The sequence below is a fragment of the Xenopus tropicalis genome, chromosome 5 (assembly GCF_000004195.4).
Source record: "Xenopus tropicalis strain Nigerian chromosome 5, UCB_Xtro_10.0, whole genome shotgun sequence".
NCBI lineage: Eukaryota > Metazoa > Chordata > Amphibia > Anura > Pipidae > Xenopus > Xenopus tropicalis.
The window spans coordinates 152,726,897-152,749,973 of NC_030681.2; the positions used below are offsets into that span (position 1 = coordinate 152,726,897).

General features: G+C 46.9%; 1 protein-coding gene and 1 long non-coding RNA gene across 2 annotated transcripts in view; one reads left to right on the top strand and one right to left on the bottom strand.

Annotated features, from left to right (window-relative positions):
• Positions 1–23,077, top strand: part of ncoa1 (nuclear receptor coactivator 1) — a 237,102-nt gene that overhangs the window by 39,905 nt on the left and 174,120 nt on the right. The window contains 1 exon segment of the mRNA NM_001112912.1: positions 7,765–7,921. The gene's annotated coding sequence lies outside the window, so the exon portion shown is untranslated.
• The window catches only part of LOC108644836, a 63,706-nt gene continuing 48,308 nt past the window's right edge, over positions 7,680–23,077 (bottom strand). Inside the window, exons 2-3 of the long non-coding RNA XR_004222860.1 lie at positions 18,240–18,329; positions 7,680–7,946 (exon numbers count right to left, since the gene is read on the bottom strand). This is a non-coding gene — a long non-coding RNA (uncharacterized LOC108644836). The remainder of the gene's footprint in view (positions 7,947–18,239; positions 18,330–23,077) is intronic.

A 23,077-nucleotide genomic window follows, 5' to 3' on the forward strand; every position in this document is an offset into this window, starting at 1 on the left:
TTATTGGGGGCAGAACAGCCCTATTGGGTTTATTTCATGGTTAAATGATTCCCTTTTCTCTGTAATAATAAAACAGTACCTGTACTTGATCCCAACTAAGATATAATTACCCCTTATTGGGGCAGAACAGCCCTATTGGGTTTATTTCATGGTTAAATGATTCCCTTTTCTCTGTAATAATAAAACAGTACCTGTACTTGATCCCAACTAAGATATAATTACCCCTTATTGGGGGCAGAACAGCCCTATTGGGTTTATTTCATGGTTAAATGATTCCCTTTTCTCTGTAATAATAAAACAGTACCTGTACTTGATCCCAACTAAGATATAATTACCCCTTATTGGGGCAGAACAGCCCTATTGGGTTTATTTCATGGTTAAATGATTTCCTTTTCTCTGTAATAATAAAACAGTACCTGTACTTGATCCCAACTAAGATATAATTACCCCTTATTGGGGCAGAACAGCCCTATTGGGTTTATTTAATGGTTAAATGATTCCCTTTTCTCTGTAATAATAAAACAGTACCTGTACTTGATCCCAACTAAGATATAATTACCCCTTATTGGGGCAGAACAGCCCTATTGGGTTTATTTCATGGTTAAATGATTCCCTTTTCTCTTATCTGGAAAACCCCAGGTGCCGAGCATTCTGGATAATGGGTCCCATACCGGTACAGTCCAACATGCCTCGTACCTGCCCAGAGTTATCTCGCCCATTGTCCCTGTCTATGTTAGGTTCCCACTCACTGTCTGTTCCGACTCCCCAGTTTGGACAACTCCTTGCACTTTAGATGGTCGTTTCTTTCTTCCGTTTGTCATTTATATCACATCACCCTAATGGTTCTGCAATGCCACTGGCCTGTAAGAGTTTATTGCCCATGAAGCATCATAATAAAACAATACACAGAAATCAATGGCTAAAAGTGAGCGAGGGCCCCAGAGAGTTTTATAGATGAGCTTCATCAAACATAAAGACTGAGGCACTGATTGGGCAAAACAACCCATCTCGCCCGCGGCACCAATAGGAGCAACGGCTGAGGCTTCTGTCGAGGAAAATCCTCTTAAATCAGCAGTGGATTTGGCAGGCGAGAGACGGTGCCGAGAAAACACGGCCATAGCCGCAGCCTCGGAGGAGCCATTGCTGGCGAAGTCTCAGCTGCCGTCTCAGCCTTATGATGTCATAGGTCATGGGACTGAATAGGACGCGGGGAGTGGGGTCGGCGCGAGTTCTGGGAATGCACATTATACTGATCAATTTCATGAAATATTCCTGAGCCCATAAAAACGAGCATTCAAATTCGTAAATCGTCTCTAAATCATGTAAATATGTCATGTCAAAATAAAAGTCGCCGTCAGTAAAATGGCTAAAATGCTATTGTTATCCCCGAAGCGCAGTGTGAAACGTTTAATCAGCCCATTATTGGGTGCGTTGTTAGGGGATGGTATTGTGACCCCTTTGGCCTGTGATTGTTGCTTTGGGTCCAATTCTCCCATTTCCCAGAAATTAGATTATCAGAGACAATGAACTGCGTATAAATGGAGCACTTGGTAACTTTGGTAAGGCCCCCCTTAGCTCATAACAAGGTTACAGATATATAGAAACATTGGGGTAACAGTCACCCCGCTATAGTTCCAGGGGTACCCAGGGCACAAATAAGCACTCACCCCAAATCCCCCCCTAACTGGCCTTCAGGCTGGGCCCCCTTAGCCCATAACAAGGTTACAGATATATAGAAACATTGGGGTAACAGTCACCCTGCTATAGTTCCAGGGGTACCCAGGGCACAAATAAGCACTCACCCCAAATCCCCCCCTAACTGGCCTTCAGGCTGGGCCCCCTTAGCCCATAACAAGGTTACAGATATATAGAAACATTGGGGTAACAGTCACCCTGCTATAGTTCCAGGGGTACCCAGGGCACAAATAAGCACTCACCCCAAATCCCCCCCTAACTGGCCTTCAGGCTGGGCCCCCTTAGCCCATAACAAGGTTACAGATATATAGAAACATTGGGGTAACAGTCACCCTGCTATAGTTCCAGGGGTACACAGGGCACAAATAAGCACTCACCCCAAATCCCCCCCTAACTGGCCTTCAGGCTGGGCCCCCTTAGCCCATAACAAGGTTACAGATATATAGAAACATTGGGGTAACCGTCACCCTGCTATAGTTCCAGGGGTACCCAGGGCACAAATAAGCACTCACCCCAAATCCCCCCCTAACTGGCCTTCAGGCTGGGCCCCCTTAGCCCATAACAAGGTTACAGATATATAGAAACATTGGGGTAACCGTCACCCTGCTATAGTTCCAGGGGTACCCAGGGCACAAATAAGCACTCACCCCAAATCCCCCCCTAACTGGCCTTCAGGCTGGGCCCCCTTAGCCCATAACAAGGTTACAGATATATAGAAACATTGGGGTAACAGTCACCCTGCTATAGTTCCAGGGGTACCCAGGGCACAAATAAGCACTCACCCCAAATCCCCCCCTAACTGGCCTTCAAGGCTGGGCCCCCTTAGCCCATAACAAGGTTACAGATATATAGAAACATTGGGGTAACAGTCACCCTGCTATAGTTCCAGGGGTACCCAGGGCACAAATAAGCCGGATGTAGGATAATTGCAAATAATCATTCATTATTCCATATTCAAATCTCAAGGTGAACTTGCCCTTTAAACATTATAATAAAATGTTAGTGCTTTTCTGTCGAGTCAGTGTAATCACTAAACTTGCAACTTTCCCTTAAAAAACACCTTTTTTTCCCACATTTGCGCCTTCAGGTTGAAGTGAGAAGGAGTTAAGTAGAAAGTAGGGCAGCCATGCTAATGCAGTCAGTGTGCGGCGGGGCCCCAATACTCCCGGGCCCTCTATCATTTAGCTTTGTAGAACATCTCCTTGCGGTGCAGGGAAATAGTCCAATGGGTTAAAGTTCACCGGAAAGAACATGTTTTCACCCCATTTTATAGCAGCTAAGGATTAACCGTGTCTCTGGTATTGGAAAGCACAGCTATTATATTATATAAGGCACACAGGGCGACAATCACCCAAACCCAGCCTGCTGCTTCCCAGCCAACCTATTGTTTCTCCTACTCCCATGTAACTGGAGGAGTCCCAAGCCGGACTTGGATTTCTTACTATTGAGTGCTATTCTGATACCTACTGGGAGCTGCTATCTTGCTCCCTTCCCATTGTTCTGCTGATCGGCTGCTGGGGGGGAGGGGGGGGATATCACTTCAACTTGCAGCGCAGCAGTAAAGTGTGACTGAGTCTGAGCTTTCAGCAAGCGCTACACATTAGAACTGCTTTCAGCTAACCTATTGTTTCTCCTACTCCCATGTAACTGGAGGAGTCCCAAGCCGGACTTGGATTTCTTACTATTGAGTGCTATTCTGATACCTACTGGGAGCTGCTATCTTGCTCCCTTCCCATTGTTCTGCTGATCGGCTGCTGGGGGGGAGGGGGGGGATATCACTTCAACTTGCAGCGCAGCAGTAAAGTGTGACTGAGTCTGAGCTTTCAGCAAGCGCTACACATTAGAACTGCTTTCAGCTAACCTATTGTTTCTCCTACTCCCATGTAACTGGAGGAGTCCCAAGCCGGACTTGGATTTCTTACTATTGAGTGCTATTCTGATACCTACTGGGAGCTGCTATCTTGCTCCCTTCCCATTGTTCTGCTGATCGGCTGCTGGGGGTGGGGGGGGGTATTTTCCATTAAACATGGCACCTCATTGAGGTATCCATGGAATACTTCCCCTTTACACATAGATCTCTTATCCCTCCATATGGCTACATGTGGTTGTGTAACTGTTCCTCTCACGCGTGCGGCTGGGTGGCGTCTCCCTGACAGAGCAGAACACATGGCCTTGCGCGGATACAGCGTGACTAATGGGACGGAATGCTGGGAGCCCGTTGGCTCATACTGGCACGGTGTCGCCTTCATTGGCAGGATATTACCAGTCCTGATGGGAATTAGCACGTAGGTAGGAGTGTGGCGCCGCTGACAGCGCAGGAAGTGGGGAAGACACAGCATTTCGGAGCAAGATTTATATAGAAATAGATTATTTTATATAATTGCATTTCCTTTGCCTGCTCCCAGAATGCACCACAAAGCCCCACCGGCAGCACCAATAAACGCAGGACACTTGCGCCTGAAACATCAGGGACACAAATCGATTTGTTGTTGCCACTAGTAATGATGCAATCGTTATGAATCTGAGGCAGTTGGGCAATTAGTGGAAACGTTGCTCCCTTCCTTAAACACATTAAGGCTGAAGGGCCCGCCGCACTTTCGTAAATAACCCTTAGGGGCGTATTTATTAACATTGGAGACAAACATTGTTGCCCATAGCAACCAATCAGAGCTTTGCTTTTGTTTTCTAACCCTTCAAAGCTAATTGCTGACTGGTTGCTATGGGCAAGAGGGACTGTAACTTTGTGATAATGTAGAATATATTTCTAGGTGCCAGCACCATGGGTGCATTTGGGTGTCAGGGAATCAGGGGACCTTATTGGGCAGCTACTAGGCCTGCTCACCTTATGATTACACCACTGGGAAGGGGCTGTAACTGCTAAATAGTTTGCACCGTTGGCAAGGGGATATTTTGCCCCTTTAGCGCCACCATTAGGAACAGCCCATAATACATTGGCATCTCGGTGGGCACAGACAGACGCGGGCATCTCTCTCTCCATTTACAGGAACGCTGCACTGGGATGTTTCACTTCTCAGCAATTGTTCCATTAAGCAATTATTTACCCTTTAATCCCACTCAGGGGAAGGATTCCGGGAATTGCTAACAGGCTTCTCTATGGGGCCAGTGGCCCCGGCAGGATAAAAGCCATTTCTGCCTGAGTGCGTGAGTCACATACGCCAGTTCAGTCGATCAGCTAATGACTCAAGGTGATCCTGCACAATTCCACCCAAACAAGTGATTCTTCTTCAGTATGAGCCGCGCTTTAATCATAAGGATAATAATGGCCCCCGCCGCTAACACTCCCCCCAACCAGCACTTCTCTATAACCCTCCCACTGCTGAATAACCAAGGGCCAATACAGCCGTGTAACTTGGCCCCCCTGCAGAAAAATCAGGGATTGGTTCTGGCCCGGGGGGGCCTACAAGGGCTGGGGCCCCACCATGTTTTTCCCAGTCCAACCCTGGCTATTTGTGCCCCAATAACAGCGCAAATTAGCCTCTGCTAATTACTTAACATTAAAAGGGTTGTTCACCTTTGAGAATGATGATAAGCGTAATATTCTGAGACAATTTGCAATTGGTCTTCATTTTTTATTATTTGTACTTTTTTTAAAAAAAAAATATTTCAGTTTTTGTTCAGCAGCTCTTCCGTTTGGAGTTTCTGTTGCTATCTGGTTGCTAGGGTCCAAATTATTTTAGGAACCAGGGAGGGGGTTGAGGGAAAGACTGATAGATGTATAGGAGAGGACTTGAACAGAAAAATAAGAACTAAAAAGAAACAATAAGAGTTAAACTAGAGCAATAGTTTTTTGGCTGCCGGGGTCAGTGACCCCCATTTGAATAAGTTTGAAGAAGGCAAATAGTTCAAAATCTATAAAATATAACTAATGAAGACCAATTGAAAAGCTGCTTAGAATTGGCCTTTCTTTAACTTTTTTCATTATTAGCCAGACTGCACCAATCAGGGTTCAGCTTGTTGCCAGTACTGCCTGGGGCAATAAGGTCCCAGTGCAAATAATGGTGTGCCGATACTGCTGGTGTATGTGTCTGGCTGTAGTGCCCTCGGGGAGAGGTGCTAATGGGGCGAGACGCAGAGAGGTCTAGTCGGGCTTCGCAGAACTCATTAGGATGTTGAAATACAGTTCTGTAATCACAGTGTTTGCGTTTGGCAAATTGCTCTCCAGTGAGGGTCATTGTGTGATGGCTGAGGAGTGCGCGGAGTTAATTGCCGACCTCTCGCTCGCGTCGCAGCTCTTCGCTGAGGGCTCTGAATCCACTTTATCCACTCATTTCTCTGAGGCCTGAAATGGATATTCTGCGCTGAACAAGAAGGAATCAGCTCTGTGTGAATGGAGGGGGGGGGGGGGGACATATAGAAAATAAACATAGCGATGAATTGATGCCAGGACAAAGGGCAGAGCGCAAGGGAGCCCTGTAATCAGCACACACTATACGTAGGGCAGAGCGCAAGGGAGCCCTGTAATCAGCACACACTATACGTAGGGCAGAGCGCAAGGGAGCCCTGTAATCAGCACACACTATACATAGGGCAGAGCGCAAGGGAGCCCTGTAAGCAGCACACACTATACGTAGGGCAGAGCGCAAGGGAGCCCTGTAAGCAGCACACACTATACGTAGGGCAGAGCGCAAGGGAGCCCTGTAAGCAGCACACACTATACGTAGGGCAGAGCGCAAGGGAGCCCTGTAAGCAGCACACACTATACGTAGGGCAGAGCGCAAGGGAGCCCTGTAATCAGCACACACTATACGTAGGGCAGAGCGCAAGGGAGCCCTGTAATCAGCACACACTATACGTAGGGCAGAGCGCAAGGGAGCCCTGTAAGCAGCACACACTATACGTAGGGCAGAGCGCAAGGGAGCCCTGTAATCAGCCTTTCGGTTGTAGGACAGGATGTGACATCATTTGGGGTGTGGTTATGATGTAAGGGGTGGGGAAATGGGTTGGTTGGGCAGAGAAAAGGTGGATGGGGTCAGTAAATGGGTGGGGAAATTGGCAGACTGGGCAGGGTTATAGGCAGAGATACACTTATAGTTATAATGGGGGATTGAGAGCGGAGAGAGTCAGGGAAGGGCAGGGTTTATAGCCCACATTACTAATTTACCAGTAAGTACATTGTTAGTAAATTTGTAATACTGGTGCCGGCCCTAGCTGGCAATTTACCATTGCCAGGGCCGGTCTTATAAACTATGAGGCCCAATTGGGACAATTTGGCGGGGCCCCCTACAAGCAGTGTTGGCAGCTGGAACAGGGCAGCTTTACGTGCTGCGGGTGCGGTGCCCCCATGGGTGCGGGGCCCTATTGGTCAGCTTTGTACATTTCGGCACTGAACTCTGAAAGCTGATAGAGTGGCGTTGGGTGCAGGCACAGGAGAGGGCCGATGCCAGTGGAGGGGCAGATACTATGCTTTTGTTTACCCCCAGGCAAAGAATTAGCCCTTTGTAGCCCCCCCCAAACTAGACGCAATTGTGGAAAATAAAATATTGCCTTTAATCTGTTACTAAATACAAAATAAAGTATTGCTTTGCTGTAATTGGGGTGGGTCAGATGGAAGGGATTGACGGGTGCCATACATAAAGTGCAATTTATTATCTGCCGGTGACCTACTGATCTGGTGCAACCGCGTGAGAGCCGGGAAGGAAGCAGGAAGAGACGGGCATTATACACAGGCAATTGACCTGCTTTATACACCGAGTTTCCTTCCTGTTGGCTATTGGTACAGTAATGTATGTTATTTAGCACATAGAAGTAATGTGAGTATGAGGAAATTGGGCAGATATCTCTTGGGCAGGTCGGCCATTGATGTGCCGACTGGTCCTTGTAGGCCCCAGTATGATCCAGCCATTGATAAAGCCATTGCCCAACGTGGGGCCCTTTATCTGCACATATACTCACTGGCCGGCCAATCAGCACTTACTCCATACTCAGGGTACATGGCAGTGTTGGTACATAAATAGTTCTGCTCGTTATCTCTCCGGCTCATTTATTAGGATATAAATATTACATGTGACAAAAACAAATTCCCTTACTGTTCTTCTTTGCTTTTTATAGGTCGCGGTAACTGACACTTTCTCCTCTGCTGAGTCCATTTGTAGGGCGATCGATAATCACATTTCCTGCTGGCTTTATATCTCACCTCTTCCCGTGGTCCTAATTTCCCAGCAAGCCTCCTTCCCATGATTCCTAGGGTGGCTCCAGTGAGCTAGAGGTACGTCAAGTTGCTCCATTTCTTCCTGGAAATAAATGCTCATAATCATCTTCACAGCCATCTTAATAGGTCCTTAAAGGGCAAGCAGGTGTACTAGTTAAGATAGAGACATCAAGGGAAAATGGAGACAATGTGGCAAGATGGTGACAGTAGGGCAAGATGAAGACTGTAGGGCAGTTGGAAGTAGGACAAGATGGCGAAAGTAGGACAAGATGGAGACAGTAGGGCAGTTGGAAGAAGGACAAGATGGAGACACAGTAGGACAAGATGGAGACAGTAGGGCAAGATGAAGACTGTAGGGCAGTTGGAAGAAGGACAAGATGGAGACAGTAGGGCAAGATGGAGACAATAGGGCAAGATGGAGACAATAGGGCAAGATGAAGACTGTAGGGCAGCTGGAAGAAGGGCAAGATGGAGACAGTAGGGCAAGATGGAGACAGTAGGGCAAGATGGAGACAGTAGGGCAAGATGGAGACAGTAGGGCAAGATGGAGACAGTAGGGCAAGATGGAGGCAGTAGGGCAAGATGGAGGCAGTAGGGCAAGATGAAGACTGTAGGGCAGTTGGAAGAAGGACAAGATGGAGACAGTAGGACAAGATGGAGACAGTAGGGCAAGATGGAGACAGTAGGGCAAGATGGAGACAGTAGGGCAAGATAGAGACAGTAGGGCAAGATGGAGACATCAAGGGAAAATGGAGACATCAAGGGAAAATGGAGACATCAAGGGAAAATGGAGACAATGCGGCAAGATGGTGACAGTAGAGCAAGATGGAGACTGTAGGGCAAGATGGAGACAGTAGGGCAAGATGGAGACAGTAGGGCAAGATGGAGACAGTAGGGCAAGATGGAGACAGTAGGGCAAGATGGAAACAGTAGGGCAAGATGGAGACAGTAGGGCAAGATGAAGACAGTAGGGCAAGATGGAGACAGTAGGGCAAGATGGAGACAGTAGGGCAAGATGGAGACAGTAGGGCAAGATGGAGACAGTAGGGCAAGATGGAGACAGTAGGGCAAGATGGAGACAGTAGGGCAAGATGGAGACAGTAGGGCAAGATGGAGACAGTAGGGCAAGATGGACACAGTAGGACAAGATGGACACAGTAGGACAAGATGGAGACAGTAGGGCAAGATGGAGACAGTAGGGCAAGATGGAGACAGTAGGGCAAGATGGAGACAGTAGGGCAAGATGGAGACAGTAGGGCAAGATGGAGACAGTAGGGCAAGATGGAGACAGTGGGGCTAAATGATTTCTGTTGTACAAGATGGAGAGCCAGTTTCGTATAGAGGTGCAGGGAGTTACAAAACAGCTGGAGTTATCAATTGGACAGTCCTATTACATATAAATAATGGGATGTCACAATGCTGTTACCAATATGGGGGCTGCCATTACAAAGGGACGCCCTTAGCCCTTAACTTCACTGTAATTCGCCGTCTATCCAAGTAAAACCTTTATGGGGCCGTAGCGCTCGAACGCATTGTTTTCATGAGCTGAAAGTAAATTGATTTTCAAGCCACAGAAATAGAGTTGGGGTTTATTGCGGAACACAAATGAGCATTCAGCAGTGCAATTTGATAACAGTAAAGGGAATTTAGCTCTGTTCCTCAACTGCCTTAAACAAGTGAAATGGCCATAGCAACCAACTGGCAGTTAGTATTTACTGAGCCGATGCAGCGAGAACAACAATAAAAGCCAGCGTCTCATTGGTTGGGAATTGTCACTGGTTCCAAGCGAACTTTGTGTGTCAGAAAATTCTGCATTAACTAAAAGAGATATCTATTATCTATGTTTGAAACTGGGTTTACTTGGTATTTAAAACATTAACCCCTCACTTGCTGTTGATTATGCATGACCCTAAGGATCATAATAGGGTCTACCAGGTACCTCCTGCCCGGTTTCCCAAATTAGCATTGACATTGACACGACAATCAGTCAATCGCTGTGTCATAGCCCCGCCCCCTTGATGTCACAACCATTGTGACGTCACAGCCATTGGGTCATTAAATGCTGGGGCCACTGTGTTACGAAATGTCGGGCCATTGGGTGATTAAATGCTGGGGCCACTGTGTTACGAAATGCTGGGCCATTGGGTGATTAAATGCTGGGGCCACTGTGTTACGAAATGCTGGGCCATTGGGTCATTAAATGCTGGGGCCACTGTGTTATGAAATGCTGGGCCATTGGGTCATTAAATGCTGGGGCCACTGTGTTATGAAATGCTGGGCCATTGGGTCATTAAATGCTGGGGCCACGGTGTTATGAAATGCTGGGCCATTGGGTCATTAAATGCTGGGGCCACTGTGTTATGAAATGCTGGGCCATTGGGTCATTAAATGCTGGGGCCACTGTGTTATGAAATGCTGGGCCATTGGGTCATTAAATGCTGGGGCCACTGTGTTATGAAATGCTGGGCCATTGGGTCATTAAATGCTGGGGCCACTGTGTTACGAAATGTCGGGCCATTGGGTCATTAAATACTGGGGCCACTGTGTCATGAAATAGTTATGCCACTGGTTTTGGGGGGGGGGGGGGGTCTGCCATTCTTAATAAAGTTATTTGACATTTAATCAGCCTTTTTCCATTATACTCAGTTCCCTGGCCCCAAGCAACACAGCCTGGTATAGGGCCACTGTTGTTTAACTACAACTCCCCCCAAACCCTTACACGTATATATTCCAGGGAACAGAGCTAAACATTCGGGTTTTTGCTTCGGATGTGGTTATTCGGGTGACACCCCATTACTAATTCTGTCACTTTCTATTTTTTTTTTCTAATTCCTAAAAATACAAACCCTCGTGGCGCTGAATGACGGAAAGGGAAACGCGCCGCTTGTGAAACACTTTCATATTCTTCCCTAAAAGATGTAAAAGGGGAAGATTTTTAATATCAACTCTCAAAACTTCCCTAAACTCTCCCGTTGGCAAAGGGACGGGGTCCCCAGATCCACGTGATTGGCCGGTACCTATACACAGGGGTTGCTGGGAGTTGCTCCGCGGCCGGCGGCGTTTCTGGCGCTGTATGAATAAAACTTCAAACAGAGAAGCCAGTTAAGTGCAGGTTAATTAGGAACAGGCGAACACAAGCTAATTAGGAGGGAGCTAATGCACGTTTATTAAGAGCAAGCTGAAGCCGCTAGTTAATTAGCACTGAGCAGATGAAAGAGATTTAGGAGCAAGCGAATACTAGCCAATCAGAAGCCAGATAATTAGGGGATCACTTTTACAAGCTAATTAAGGGGCAAACTAATTGAGGCGCAAGCTTGAGTGTGATCCGCCCCATTGGGCAGCTGTATAACTCACGGTGTCGGGATATTTCAACTACAAAAGCAGGAATAAAGGGGTTTTGTTTTTTCCCCTGTAATATTTATATAATAGTACAAACTCAGCATGAAAGATGGAGACAGTAGGGCAAGATGGGGACAGTAGGGCAAGATGGAGACAGTAGGGCAAGATGGAGACAGTAGGGCAAGATGGAGACAGTAGGGCAAGATGGAGACAGTAGGGCAAGATGGAGACAGTAGGGCAAGATGGAAGCAGTGGGACAAGATGGAGACAGTAGGGCAAGATGGAAGCGGTGGGACAAGATGGAAGTAGTGGGACAAGATGGAAGCAGTGGGACAAGATGGAAGCAGTGGGACAAGATGGAGACAGTCGGGCAAGATGGCGACAGGAAGGCAAGATGGAGACAGCAAGACAGTTGAAGAACATGGAGACAGTTGGGCAAGATGGAGACAGTAGGGCAAGATGGAGACAGTAGGGCAGGATGGAGACAGTAGAACAAGATGGAGACAGTAGGACAGGATAGAGACAATAGAGCAAAATCAAGTCATTTAGACAAGATGGCAACAGGATGGAAAGATGAAGGCAGTAGAACAAGATGGAGACCTTAGGGCTAAATGGCAAGATGGTGACAGTAGAGTAAGGTGCAGACAGTAGGGCAAGATGGAGACAGCAGAACAAGATACAGAGAGCAGGGCAAGACGGAGACACTAGGACAAGATGAAGGTAGTAGGACAAGATGGAGACAGGAGGGCAAGATGGAGACAGTAGGACAAGATGGAGACAGTAGGGCAACATGGAGACAGTAGGGCAACATGGAGACAGTAGGGCAACATGGAGACAGCAGAACAAGATAGAGAGAGCAGGGCAAGACAGAGACACCAGGACAAGATGAAGGTAGTAGGGCAAGATGGAGACAGCAGAACAAGGTGGAGACAGCAGAACAAGGTGGAGACAGCAGAACAAGGTGGAGACAGCAGAACAAGGTGGAGAGAGCAGGGCAAGACAGAGACACCAGGACAAGATGAAGGTAGTAGGACAAGATGGAGACAATTAATTTTGATATTTTGACTGCTAGAGGGCAACAAGTTGATATATAATGGGGCTCCAAAAAAGTTTGCTTTGCTCTGTGCCCCAGTTGGGCAAGGCCAATATATAAAGTGGCCCAGGCTGGTTGGCAGAACTTCAGACGGACTTTGCGTGCCAAATTGGCTTATTACATGGTGCAAACATAATGCTATGGGCATACGGGCCACGGGCTCCCTTAGCAAACACAGTCTCTAAATACAACATTAAAAATGAATAAGTACAAGGCGAGAGATTTGTTTCCCAGTAATTTGATCTCCGCACGTTCCATGAAAGATCCATTGAATGTTCCGCACTTTCAGATCTATAGGAAAAAGGCTCCTATTAAAGGGTTCTTAATGCGCGGCTAATGAGCATTAATCACTCTTATTATTAATGTGCTGTAAAGCTCTGTGGCCTATTGGCCTCTCAGGCTTCTATTCTCTAAATGCCCCACACTGAGCATTCCTGCCCCATCCAGTGAGTAAGGGACCCAAGTGTGGCCGGCCCGCTTACTTTAGGGCTTTGTGCCATGTTGGATTGGGGCTTAATAATCCCTTTAGGTGTATCCTTGCCAATCTCAGGGCCCCCCAGCAAATGTAGAATTGTAGATTCGTTCATGACATAAAAATGGACTTTTTCAAATGAGGCTACATATATACAGCATATGCCTCTATGTCTGCACAACACTCAGTAAACCTGAATATCTGGTTACAAAGGTTAATACCAGAAGCACGATGTGTATTTAGCATTGGCATAGCAGAAATCCTACTGGTAGCATGGACATACTGTAGTACTGTGAATTATACTCTTGGAAATTTCCACTCTCTACAAGTTGGTTTTATGATAACAAAAATACACTAGGTTACCCCAAACAAGGCAAGAGACAGTCACTGGGTTCAAGCAGAGTAGGAGTATGGTATAGTAGAGAGAGATGGTGCCTATAGTAGCAGTGGGGGGATAATAGCCTCTGGGAAGGGACTGGGGCTGTGGGATAGCAGGTATAGTAGGGAGAGATGGTGCCTATAGTAGCAGTGGGGGGATAATAGCCTCTGGGAAGGGACTGGGGCTGTGGGATAGCAGGTATAGTAGGGGGAGATGGTGCCTATAGTAGCAGTGGGGGGATAATAGCCTCTGGGAAGGGACTGGGGCTGTGGGATAGCAGGTATAGTAGGGAGAGATGGTGCCTATAGTAGCAGTGGGGGGATAATAGCCTCTGGGAAGGGACTGGGGCTGTGGGATAGCAGGTATAGTAGGGAGAGATGGTGCCTATAGTAGCAGTGGGGGGATAATAGCCTCTGGGAAGGGACTGGGGCTGTGGGATAGCAGGTATAGTAGGGAGAGATGGTGCCTATAGTAGCAGTGGGATAATAGCCTCTGGGAAGGGACTGGGGATGTGGGATAGCAGGTATAGTAGGGAGAGATGGTGCCTATAGTAGCAGTGGGGGGATAATAGCCTCTGGGAAGGGACTGGGGCTGTGGGATAGCAGGTATAGTAGGGAGAGATGGTGCCTATAGTAGCAGCGGGGGAACCTGTCTGTGTATCTAATATCTGTTTTATGATTACGTGTTAGAAATAACAATATTGTGAATAGGTTGCAGTGAGCAGGCAGGGAAAGGGTAAAACAGAGGAGTACAGAATGGGGGGGGGTGATGTTATTGATCGATGGAATTGAATTTCTATTTAGAAGAGTTTTTTTTATATTTTCCCTTTCCGAGCGGCCGCCTCTCCCGAGAGCCACACAACATATTAAAGCTTTCAGTTCGACTGGCGGAGACCAACTAAGTGCCCGGGGCCCTGACAGTAAGGGCAAAAGCCGAATGTAACATACGGAGTCGCCCGCACACGCTGAGTACATACTCACTGGGTCTGTGGGCTGCAAGTTCTCTGGCCCTAGGCCTGGCACTGGGGGGGAATCAGAACATTCATATAATTATCCTTCACTTATATATCACTGACATATCCAGCAGCGCTGTACAGAGATTATACATCATTCCCATCAGTCCCTGCCCCAGTGAGCTTGCAATCTAAGGTCCCTATCCCATTCCCATCAGCCCCTGCCCCAGTGAGCTTACAATCTAAGGTCCCTATCCCATTCCCATCAGTCCCTGCCCCAGTGAGCTTACAATCTAAGGTCCCTATCCCATTCCCATCAGCCCCTGCCCCAGTGAGCTTACAATCTAAGGTCCCTATCACATTCCCATCAGTCCCTGCCCCAGTGGAGCTTACAATCTAAGGTCCCTATCACATCCCCATCAGTCCCTGCCCCAGTGAGCTTACAATCTAAGGTCCCTATCACATTCCCATCAGTCCCTGCCCCAGTGGAGCTTACAATCTAAGGTCCCTATCACATTCCCATCAGTCCCTGCCCCAGTGAGCTTACAATCTAAGGTCCCTATCACATTCCCATCAGTCCCTGCCCCAGTGAGCTTACAATCTAAGGTCCCTATCACATTCCCATCAGTCCCTGCCCCAGTGGAGCTTACAATCTAAGGTCCCTATCACATTCCCATCAGTCCCTGCCCCAGTGAGCTTACAATCTAAGGTCCCTATCCCTTTCCTATCAGTCCCTGCACCAGTGAGCTTACAATCTAAGGTCCCTATCACTTTCCCATCAGTCCCTGCCCCAGTGAGCTTACAATCTAAGGTCCCTATCCCATTCCCATCAGCCCCTGCCCCAGTGAGCTTACAATCTAAGGTCCCTATCACTTTCCCATCAGTCCCTGCCCCAGTGAGCTTACAATCTAAGGTCCCTATCATTTTCCCATCAGTCCCTGCCCATCAGGAGGAACCCAGTGTGTAACCAGGTGTTGGTGCTACATACAAAGGCACAGTGAATGCTGCTGAAGGTGATGGGTGTGATGGTTTCTCCCAGTACCTGAGGGGTTAATGGGCCGTTGTGGGAATGCCCGGTGGATAATGCGGTACTACAGGTGGATCCGCTGGGAGATGATGTAACGGGGATGTGGGGTTTGGGTCATGCAGGTAATTGCTACCCGTGTGTTTTGCAGGAGGCAGTCTAATGAGAGCGTCTCCTCCCTCAACTTGTTATTGTGGCCCCCGTGGGTGGGACCAGGCCCCGTGGCTTCCCCTTATCATCACAAGCTCATTGTGGAGAATAGAATTCATATAGAAACTGATGGGAAACTGATGTCCCTGCTGTACTTATATAGGCATTAATATCACAAACTCCCGTGTGTATTTAGCTGGGGGTTACTGTACCCTAAATACCCATAATCCCCTGCTGTACATTGGCCAGGGGTTTGTAAGACACAGACTGATGTCGCGTGTACCTGTGTGGTGGCTCCATAAACCACTATTGCTCCTCCCTCTTCTTCCTGATACTGGCCGGGGGCTAATAGCCCACTGTATCCCTTCTCTGTAATCTCAAATGCTGGGGGTTGGTACAGCAAAAACAATCTCCTGTAATGCATATTGTTGGGGGTAATATCCTCTTTATTGTTATATCTCATCTCTTATTGGCTGGGGGTTAATATACCATCTCAAGTCTTTGGTAACTAATATATATATATATATATATCCCCCCTCCATCTTATATTGGCAGCAGGAAGGTAATATTCCATATGTCCTACCCTGTATCTCATTGGCCGGGAGCTAATATACCACATACCTCTCCTGTATCTTATTGGCTGGGAGCTAACATGCCACATACCTCTCCTGTATCTCATTGGCCGGGAGCTAATATACCACATACCTCTCCTGTATCTCATTGGCCGGGAGCTAATATACCACATGCCTCTCCTGTATCTGATTGGCCGGGAGCTAATATACCACATGCCTCTCCTGTATCTCATTGGCCGGGAGCTAATATACCACATGCCTCTCCTGTATCTGATTGGCCGGGAGCTAATATACCACATGCCTCTCCTGTATCTCATTGGCCGGGAGATAATATATCACATGCCTCTCCTGTATCTCATTGGCCGGGAGATAATATATCACTTACCTCTCCTGTATCTCATTGGCCGGGAGCTAATATACCACATGCCTCTCCTGTATCTCATTGGCCGGGAGCTAATATACCACATGCCTCTCCTGTATCTCATTGGCCGGGAGCTAATATACCACATACCTCCCCTGTATCTCATTGGCTGGGAACTAATATGCTACATACCTCTCCTGTATCTCATTGGCCGGGAGTTAACATACCACATAACTCTCGTGAAGCTGATACTATCTGGGGGTTAATATACAGGTATAGGACATATTATCTAGAATGCTTTGAACCTGGGGTTTTAAAGATAAGGGGTCATTTCATAATGATAAATTGCAATTAAAGTTTAGGCAAAACAATAAAACACTGCCATATAAAATAGAATAATAGCAATAATAATTTGGCCTCAGAATGAACCTGTTTAGTTGCTGGAGTCACTGACCCTAGTAACCAGGCAATATTTTACATTTCAGCTTAGACAGAACAGGAAGGCAAACATGCAATAAGCTGCAATTGCCCTGGAATTGAGGCTAAAGTGCTTATAGTGTATATCAGTAATCCCATAGGGAATGCAGCTTGGCACAATAACTTCACGGGCACAACTTCCAGAATCCTATAATGTGTCAGATGTTTTCATTGCTACATCTTGACAACAGATGAATCCATAATGACAGGGCCAATCAAAATGCCCGGGGCGGCCGACAACTCTTTTATTGCACCCAATCAAAGTCAGACTTTGCTTGCCCAGTAACGGAGAGAAAGAGCCGGAAGCGACAGATAGTAATTCCCATTGCCATTTTGCAATCCGCTTAAATGCTCTGTATTATAAACTCGGAGGTGCCGGGTGGTTAATCTGGATTAGAGTTCTGTCACTGGGTGCATGTTGTATTTACTCCCTTCTTCATCTGCTGGAGGAATCCATGGTGTGTGCCCCCCCCCCATCAATATAAATATCATTTAATGGCATTTAAAGGAATTCTAATGCACTGCAGAGTAAAAGGGAAATTTACCCTTTATTTTTTATACTAAGTAATAATTTATATGTGTGACCAGGAATGTGAGAATAAAATCAGCAGTACCTACAGCTGCCAATGGACCTTCCTTAAGGTTTGGGAATTTGGGGAGGGGCACAAAATGATTTTGCTGTTCACCCCATCTGTAACCCCCATCTAAATATATATAATATAAATAGCTATATTTATATAAATATTCAAATACAGGTATGGGATCCCTTATCCGGAAACCCGTTATCCAGAAAGTTCCGAATTACGGAAAGGCCATTTCCCATAGACTCCATTATAAGCAAATAATTCTAATTTTTTAAAATGATTTCCTTTTTCTCTGTAATAATAAAACAGTAACTGTACTTGATCCCAACTAAGATATAATTACCCCTTATTGGGGCAGAACAGCCCTATTGGGTTTATTTAATGGTTAAATGATTCCCTTTTCTCTGTAATAATAAAACAGTACCTGTACTTGATCCCAACTAAGATATAATTACCCCTTATTGGGGGCAGAACAGCCCTATTGGGTTTATTTAATGGTTAAATGATTCCCTTTTCTCTGTAATAATAAAACAGTACCTGTACTTGATCCCAACTAAGATATAATTACCCCTTATTGGGGCAGAACAGCCCTATTGGGTTTATTTCATGGTTAAATGATTCCCTTTTCTCTGTAATAATAAAACAGTACCTGTTCCTGATCCCAACTAAGATATAATTACCCCTTATTGGGGCAGAACAGCCCTATTGGGTTTATTTCATGGTTAAATGATTCCCTTTTCTCTGTAATAATAAAACAGTACCTGTTCCTGATCCCAACTAAGATATAATTATCAAAATTATGGAAAGATCCCTTATCCGGAAAACCCCAGGTCCCGAGCATTGACAAAATGGCAAAAGAGAAAACTTTCTGCTCAAACCCTTGGAATATGGCATTGCTGCAAAGGCTCTAGCAAACTATGAACCCAGCTTTCTACTCATTATCATCATTCCCTCCTAGATAAATTAGAATACCTTTAGAAGCAGGTTGTTTGGCTGTTGTTCTTTAGAGACAAAACACCTTGCGAGTCATATCTTTATGGCCAGATTCGGATATAAAGGTGCCTGTGACAAAAGAATGCATTTATGATTATGCATTAATACAAATATTTATATTTATACATGTTTCACAAGCTCTGATTGGCTGCAGGAAGTGAATGGCAAGGAAGGAAATAAGGAATTTTTACCCAGTTTGGGTGGGGTCTAGCAGATAGGTTATTCTAGCTCCGCCTCCCAACGCTTCTTTCCTTTCTAACACCTCCCTGTATACATCATTTTCATGTTGGCCAGTTGAAAGTAGGCTGAGGCCTTGATGCTTGGGCAGCAGGTAAAAACATAGCAGGTCTTACTGGGGTTCCAAATAGGGAAATATGTGTTGGGCTTTGGCAGGTTTTGTACTGGGACCCCCTGCTTACTAACTGCTCTGTCTGTACCACTGGGCCAGCAGTTTCATGCTGATCCTGACTCTTTTCCTACAATATTGCTTCAGCCTGATTGGCTATTTGAGGCCAGTCAATTAGAGCCAGCGGTGCCCTATTTAAGCAGTTCCTGTGCCCAATTCCTGAACATTTAGGTAGTGTTGACTTGAGTACCAGCTCTTCATTCTCTTCCCCTGCCTTGCCTTGGTCCTCTTCCTGCTCCAGTCCTTGGTCCTCTTCCTGCTCCAGTCCTTGGTCCTCTTCCTGCTCCAGTCCTTGGTCCTCTTCCTGCTCCAGTCCTTGGTCCTCTTCCTGCTCCAGTCCTTGGTCCTGTTCCTGCTCCAGTTCTTGGTCCTGTTCTGAACTGCTCCAGTCTGTCCAGTTTCCTCCCAAACAGTTCCTTGACTGAAAGAGTATCCATCCGCTATCCATGCATTGGGGGATTTCCCCTAAATTTCTGGACAATATATGGGTTGCTCACTGTAGGTAGCGTAGGGGACCATCATAAAAGATGCCTAAAGGTCTACATCTCAAGGGACAAAAGTCCACTTGGAAGGAAGGCCAAACGGTCATCAACGATTTCCTCCACAGGCTCCCAATGGGAATGGTAGTCCTGCAATGGGGGTCTTTTATTGCCCAGGAGGCTACGGCAGTGAGGTATGGTGGGCTGGTAGGGACAAGTAGTTCATGGATACGGGAGAGCAGGGGTATTGCTGGGCCGGCATTAAGCACAACTGATTCTATGTACCAGAAGGAATGGAGGGGGTTAGTATAAGGTGCACCTAACCGGCCCCATCAGATTATCTGTAATGACAGAGTGAGTGACGTGGCTGAGGTCAACTGCAAATCTGAATAAAATTGAAATTTCCTCATTATGAGTGAAACAAAGGGACAATAACGCTCATTAAATCTATTTTGGGGAAGGTGATTAATTATCATTGATCTAGACCATATTATCTGATTATGGGGAAAATCAAGCCCTTATCCACTCGGCCAACATGGCCTCTCCTTCAACAGCTCTTCATTTGTGGAAGGTTGGGCCTTGCCCCTCAGAGACCTGGCAGCCGCTTACATAGGAGGCCTTTCAGCATATGTTGTTCTGCAGCTGAATAAGATTCCTATCTGGGCTGGTCTAACTACAGCACGCTGATGAGTGGGGGTGAGATCTGATGTGTATTTTAGGGGCCACAGTAGAGCATATCCCTAAAGCTTGTTGGGTCCTTAAAAGATATTGATATAATGGCCAATAAATTCTGTCCCAAAGATATATTTTAGGGCACCGCTATTGCAACACAGGCACGTCCACATGTACTCAAACCAAATCTGTCAATATTTGTCATTAACAAGTTTGAATTCTTCTGTCACTTTTTGTGCCATTGCTCCCTGGTATGCCCTAGCATTAAAAGAAAAATGCAGCCAATCAGATGAATGCTTTCGTTATTCTAACTGCATTTGACCAGTGTAAACAAACTGCTGATTGGCTGATATGGGATACCAGTCTAGGGCATGCTTTACCAATGTTACCACACAGGTCTGTTGCTCAGTTTGGCCATTACCATACAGACTGCAGGGTCATTTGCCAGTGTGGGTCCCAATAACAATGGATGTGATGGGGGGGGGGGCAATAATCAATAAACAAGGATGGCAGGAGAGGCAAGGGGAAATAAGAGGGCAGCCAAGATGGTTTTGGAAGTTTTCAACAAAATGTTGAAACCCCATTATTTCCATCAGTGGCATGACTTGCTCGCTGGGCCCCCCTGCAAACAAATCTTTTAAGGGGGACCGGCGTGAACAGTCCCCCGCCCCAGACAACAATGCACTGTGCAACTAATATAAATAAAAAGGAAGTAGAGGGACTGCAATACAGCAGACCCTGTGGCCCCCGTCGCCATTTTGCCACTGATTTCCATAGTGTTCCAGGCGCAATGCTTGTGTCATCACTATTGGCACCGCATGGGTGGGGCCTCTGGGTTCCTTTACACTCCCTACGTCGATGTCATTGGTGCATATTCACAAAAACAATAGGGCACAATCATGTAGAGGCCTGTGCAGTGTTAATGACTGTTTAATGGGTAATGTTGATTGCAAGAATGAATTCTACTTAGGGCTGTTGCTGCAGAAAAACAAAACTGATTAATCGGCCAATGACACGGCAGAGCAGGGCTCCAGAAGGGAAAGGGTTAACTGTGCCCCCCATCTGCCTGGCACGGTGCATGGTGATGCAGTGCTAAAAGCGGAAGCCCGCTGCTGGCAAGGCTGCCCCCGTACTCTGTTGGCCGCCCCACTGGCCGGGGTTGAGTCACTGATACTCCCAGCACTTTGCTGTTATCTAATCTTACATAACAATCCTCGGCGGCGCTGATACACACACGGGCTGCCGTACTGCTGGGTGTATAGAGCAGCCCAACTGCTGTGAGATGTATAATGGGCTGACTGTGGCCCTACTGTGTGGCCCTACTGTGTGGCCCTCTCCCTGTCTCTCAGTTGAACGCACCCTGCACCCCTGATGTGACCTTATTGAGTTATATATTATTCAGCGGCGCAGTTTCGCTATTGATCCAAGTACCAGACGCAGGCACTGGGAGATGATTCCGCTACTTGTTAAGGGATTTGTTTAACCAGTAGATATTGTGCTGTTGCGTCCAAACAGTATAAGTGGCCCCTACAGATCTTACTTGGCCCCCTACAGATCCTACATGGCCCCCTACAGATCCTAGGTGGCTTTCTGCAGATCTTATGTGGCCCCTACAGATCCTACCCCAGTGCCCCTGTACGGAGAAAACAGCACCAGCACCTGGAGCGCTTCCTCCTTCCCTTTCCGAAAATGCCAGCGGTCGGCGCATGCTAAAGTTCCACTATTCACTCTACTGCGCATGCGCGCAAGGAAGGAGGAAGCGATCGCTGCTACCCCGGGCTGGGGCTGTTCTCACTGAGAACCTTTTACCCCGGGGTAAAAGGTAAGCGATTAAAGTCACTTGGGGCTGCCTAACATTTTGGCACCCCCAAGTGACTTTGCCTTTCTTTCTCCTTTAATGGGGGAACCCAGAGCTGTTGGGGGGCGGGAACCTAGAGCTGTTGGGGGGGCAGGAACCCAGAGCTGTTGGGGGGGGGCGGGAACCCAGAGCTGTTGGGGGGGGGGCGGGAACCCAGAGCTGTTGGGGGGGAACCTAGGGCAGTTAGCTAAAGGCTTTGGTGCGGGATGTGCCGGGAGTTGCAGGGTCTCGGCGCGTGCTTCTTGCTCTAACTGTGAGGCTTACTGGGAGCAGCAGCTGGTCAGAGCCATAAAGCTGCTGGGAGACTTAGTCATGCTTGGCCGACAGCTCCCTGATTAATGTAAATAACATCCATGCTCGTGGCAGCCATATTGCTAATAAAGTTGTATGCAAAGGCGCTCCTCATTGGCTCCCTGGCCTGGGGTCGCTTTATGTGCTCGGCGCCCCCCGCAGCTCCTTCTCCCTGTGCTTTTTCTCCATTGTCACTCTAAAACGGGGAGACATTATTTTATTTAAAGGGGAAGTAAACCCAAATATAACATTTTACATTATGAAATCAAAATCAAATCTAGTTAAAGTCTGCTCTTTGATACACAGCGTTTAAACCAACATTAGTAAAAGTAACTGAAAATGGCCTCAATCCCTTACTGTTCCCTGCACTGTTTGTCCTGAATACAGAGATACACAGATCCCATCTGATTATGAAATTATCACTTTATTAACTAAGTATTTGGCCAGTGGGGGAGTGGGGCAACAGGGCTTTCTCTGAGCTGAGACCTCCTATTGTAGTTGCTATTTACCTGGGGGGGGGCGGTACCTAGGGACTAAAGCTGGCCATACACGTGGCCATCGGTCGCACGAAACATCGTCAGATCCGCCACACACAGTCAGGGCTGAAACAGCAGATAATGAGGTAGAAACAACAGGATTTCTACCTCCTTCTGCCGATTCAGCCCTGACGGCAGATTTTGCTCAGGCACCTTCTATGGCGCCCGATCAAAATTTTCTAACCCACCCGATCGGCGAGTCGTCCGATATCAGCAGCTTCCTGCGATATCGGTCGACTCGCCGACATGCCATACACGCACCGAATATCGTACGATAGTATCGGAGCGTGTATGGCCAGCTTTAGGTGTAGTAAACCCACAGCAGCAATCAGCTTTTCAATTAAAGGGGAAATTTAATTTACGTTTATATTAACCTTTAGTATGTTATGGATAAGCCAGTTCTAAGCACATGTAACTACTAGATCTCCCAACACTAATGTAGACATTGATATTCTGAGACAATTTGCAATTGGTCTTCATTTTTTATGGTTTTGCAGTTATCTAGCTTTTTGTTCAGCAGCTGTCTGGTTGCTAGGGTCTTATTTACCCTAGCAACCAGGCAGTAGTTTAAAGGA